This window comes from Pseudophryne corroboree, chromosome 4 (genome assembly GCF_028390025.1).
Source record: "Pseudophryne corroboree isolate aPseCor3 chromosome 4, aPseCor3.hap2, whole genome shotgun sequence".
NCBI lineage: Eukaryota > Metazoa > Chordata > Amphibia > Anura > Myobatrachidae > Pseudophryne > Pseudophryne corroboree.
The window spans coordinates 719,094,413-719,099,294 of record NC_086447.1 but is presented as its reverse complement, the minus strand read 5'-3'; positions in this window follow the sequence as shown (position 1 = coordinate 719,099,294).

The window sequence follows — 4,882 nt, the reverse complement described above, 5'->3', positions numbered from 1 at the left end:
GGAGAGTCCAATTGTGTCGGTTGCGATGCCTGACCTTCCCAACACTGGACGGGAAGAGCTTGCGCCTTCCACCATTTGCACGCCCCCCTGCAAGTGCGCCTCTTTTTTTCTTTGCGTCATGTGCTGTTTGGGGAGTATTTTTTTGAAGGGCCATCCTGCGTGACACTGCAGTGCCACTCCTAGATGGGCCAGGTGTTTGTGTCGGCCACTTGGGTCGCTTAGCTTAGTCACACAGCTACCTCATTGCGCCTCTTTTTTTCTTTGCGTCATGTGCTGTTTGGGGAGTATTTTTTTGAAGGGCCATCCTGCCTGACACTGCAGTGCCACTCCTAGATGGGCCAGGTGTTTGTGTCGGCCACTAGGATCGCTTAGCTTAGTCACACAGCTACCTCATTGCGCCTCTTTTTTTCTTTGCGTCATGTGCTGTTTGGGGAGTATTTTTTTGAAGGGCCATCCTGCCTGACACTGCAGTGCCACTCCTAGATGGGCCAGGTGTTTGTGTCGGCCACTACGGTCGCTTAGCTTAGTCACACAGCTACCTCATTGCGCCTCTTTTTTTCTTTGCGTCATGTGCTGTTTGGGGAGTATTTTTTTGAAGGGCCATTCTGCCTGACACTGCAGTGCCACTCCTAGATGGGCCAGGTGTTTGTGTCGGCCACTTGGGTCGCTTAGCTTAGTCACACAGCTACCTCATTGCGCCTCTTTTTTTCTTTGCGTCATGTGCTGTTTGGGGAGTATTTTTTTGAAGGGCCGTCCTGCCTGACACTGCAGTGCCACTCCTAGATGGGCCAGGTGTTTGTGTCGGCCACTTGGGTCGCTTAGCTTAGTCACACAGCTACCTCATTGCGCCTCTTTTTTTCTTTGCGTCATGTGCTGTTTGGGGAGTATTTTTTTGAAGGGCCATCCTGCGTGACACTGCAGTGCCACTCCTAGATGGGCCCGGTGTTTGTGTCGGCCACTAGGGTCGCTTAGCTTAGCCATCCAGCGACCTCGGTGCAAATTTTAGGACTAAAAATAATATTGTGAGGTGTGAGGTGTTCAGAATAGACTGGAAATTAGTGTAAATTATGGTTATTGAGGTTAATAATACTATGGGATCAAAATGACCCCCAAATTCTATGATTTAAGCTGTTTTTTAGGGTTTTTTGAAAAAAACACCCGAATCCAAAACACAACCGAATCCGACAAAAAAATTCGGTGAGGTTTTGCCAAAACGCGTTCGAACCCAAAACACGGCCGCGGAACCGAACCCAAAACCAAAACACAAAACCCGAAAAATTTCCGGTGCACATCACTAAGTACTGTATGTGTGCATATACGTATGCAGGGATGAACTACGATTTTTGTCACCTAGGGTGAGACAGTAATTCTCCCCCTCCCCCCCCACACACGCACATTACGCCACAGTAGTACCACTTATACTCATTACCCCACAGTAGTACGCCTATTCAATTACCCCCATGATGAGGCACTGACTAGCCATTAACACGTGTTATTAGTGCCTCAGACTCAGTGCAACTTTAAAAAAAAAAATGTTACTGAGCTAAATTAAAATGTTTTACTCAAGCAATAAAGCACATTGTTTACTTCTACCTGCATTGTGAAGGCACCTTAGACCACAAAGATCAATTTACCAGTGAAACTTCCCTATTTGTATATATTATATATACTATAGGATAACAATATATCACTTAATGGGGGTAATTCAGACCTGATCGCTCGCTAGCTGTTTTTTGCAGTCCTGCGTTCACATAGTCGCCGCACACCATGGAGGGTATTTTAGCTGTGCAAGTGTGCGATTGCATGTGCAGCCGAGCGGTACAAAAAGATTTTGTGCAGTTTCTGAGTAGCCCAGGACTTACTCAGCTGCGGCAATCACTTCAACCTGTCCGGGACCGGAATTCACGTCAGACACCCGCCCTGCAAACGCTTGGGAACGCCTGCGTTTTTCCAACCACTCCCAGAAAACAGTCAGTTGACACCCACAAACGCCTTCTTCCTGTCAATAACCTTGCAATCGCCCGTGCAAATGGATTCTTTGCACAAACCCATCGCAGAGCAACGAACAGCTTTGTACCTGTGCGACGCGCCTGACCTGACCTGATCACAGCGCTGCAAAAAACGCTAGCAAGCGATCATGTCTGAATTACCCCAATATACCTAATCAGGGTGCGACATTTAAGACACGTGTCAAAAAAGCAAAAAGGGGTAATTTAGTGCTCAGTACTCTTGTGAAGGTACCTCCATGACACTTGCCAGCAAATATAACGGCAAGCAGTGACCCTTTGAGGTATGACCCTTTTGATGTGCTCAATCAAGTGATGCCTGTGTTCGTAACTATATATATAAATATTTAGGCTGGAAAATGGCTACCTAGGCAAACTGGAAATGGATTATTATTCTCAACATATCTGCATACGAAATTCTAAAAGAACTAAGGGCCTTTTTCAGACCTGATCGTAGCCCTGCAAAATTTTGCAGGGCTACGATCAGGCACACTGACATGCGGGGGGACTCCCAGCACAGGGCTAGCTTTTGCATGCTGGCCGGGAGCTACTCGTCGTTGCCCGGGTCGCAGTGGCTGCGTGTGACACTTCGCAGCCGCTCCGGCCCACCCCCCGCACTGTCCGGCCATTCCTGCGTTGGCCGGACCGCGCCCACAAAACGGTAGCCAAACGCTGCCGTGTCGCTCCCTCCCGCCCAGCGAACGCCTCTGCCTGTCAATCAGGCAGAGGTGATCGCTAGGCAATGACAGCCATCGGCTGTTAGCCATGCGCCGGCGCACTGCGGTGCTGGCGCACTGCAGCACCAGTGCATGCGCACTTATGACCTGATCGCTGCGCTGCGATGAACGGCAGCGTGCGATTAGGTCAGAATGACCCCAAAAGAAAATAAACATGTGACAGAACAAGACGTAGACCAGTGATTGCCAACCCATCGCTCGCGAGCTACCAGTAGCTCTCTGCAGCATTTTCGGTAGTTCGTACAGTGCATGGGCTTGGGCAGTCACTGGCACTGCTCCCTTAATTTCTAAAATGTTGCTGGCCATTAGCCAATCAGAGCTCGCGTACCGGCAGCAACGGCACCTGATTGGCTGCCGGACCGTGAGCTTTGATTGGCTCACGAACCGACGCCATATTTCAGATGGCCACCGGAGACTCTGTTACCACTCACTGTACATCACAGGAAAGGCGTGCACTGCGCTCCGCTCTCCTCCCCTTCCGTCCCTCATACAGGAGAAGAAGAAGTCAGCAGCAGTGAGCACTGTTGAGGGCATTGTAACTGGCACTGCTGGGGGCATTGTTGTATCTGGCACTGTTGGGGGCATTGTATCTGACACTGATGGAGGTATTGTATCTGGCACAGATGGAGGCATTGTATCTGGCACTGCTAGGGGCACTGTATCTGACACTGCTGGGGGCACTGTATCTGGCACTGGTGAAGGCATTGTATCTGGCACTGGTGAAGGCATTGTATCTGGCACTGGTGAAGGCATTGTATCTTGCACTGCAGGAGGCACTGTATCTGGCACTGGTGAAGGCATTGTATCTGGCACTGCTGGGTTCATTGTATCTTGCACTGCTGGCGGCATCACGTGTATCTGGCACTGCTGGGGGCATTACATGTAAGGAGCACTACTGTGAGCATTATGTGTGGCACTACTGTGGGCATTATGTATGGCACTACTACTGTGAGCGTTTTGTACACACCTTCTGCACAGCAGGACCCGCACTTAGGGATTACCTTCCCTATCCCACGAGCAAGCAAGAGGCAGCAGCTGAAGGAACAATCCATTATTAGGCAGTTTTTATTTTTCAAAAGCTTTATTAGCTCTTACAGAGGTTTCATTTTTCTCAAGTAGCTCACACCCCAATTAAGGTTGGAGACCACTGACGTAGACAGATGAACATAATTAGGAACCTGACTGCCAGCACACAGGAAGCAGTATGTATACATGTATGTTGCAGTAACGACAGACCGGCAGCTGCTGTCACTGTGCATACACTACTATCCGTACCTGCTGCACCCACCGACTACTCTGAACCCTCACCTCTTCCACCTCTATCTCCTCGTAGTCGTTCTCCGTTCATGTTCAGCACTGGAGGCGCTTCTGTCACGTCAGCAGAAGAGTCCGACATGCATGCTCTCTCTAAGCGAATGAGGACCTCGATCAGAAGCCGAGGAGTCAGCACGCTGCTGCAGTGGCAGTTACTGAAACTGGAGAAATAGAGAGGTCACCGTACACTTGGGCTTCATGCGCGCCTCCGACACTGCGGTTTCCAGGTGATCTCTAGTGGGCCACCCACTCTTGTGGGCAGGACTGGGGGAGGTGTGGGTGGGGGGTGGAGGGAGCTGTGGCCGGCGCAGCACTGGGACTCCCTGATGTGATAATGCAGGCCACATCGGAGGCTGCAGCAGAGGCCGGGATCGGAGTAGCGGTGAAGGCGGCGTGGCCAATGCAGGACATCACTGTATAGCAGCAGAAACACAATCCTCCCAGGAGAGTTCTTTTTTCCAGCATCAAGGCTTAATCTCTGCCAAGCAACAAGCGACCTCTGCTGCAGCGGCGGGTGAAATTAGGAGGATTAATGTGACTGTCTCGGCGCCCTCTCCAATCCCGTGCCCAGGTCACGTGCCCGCTTAGCACCACCCCCTAGTTGCGGCCATGACTTATGATACATACAATTAAATATCCATATATATATATATATATATATATATTTTTTTTTTTTTATTTTTTTTTTATATATATATATATTGCCTAGCTTGCCTATAGCTAGGGCTAGCTATGATCATGGTAAATCCAGATGGTGAACGTTTTTTTTTCTGACACCTCCTGCTTAAAACCCAAAAAGTCAGAAGGATCGTGAGGCCCCGCTTT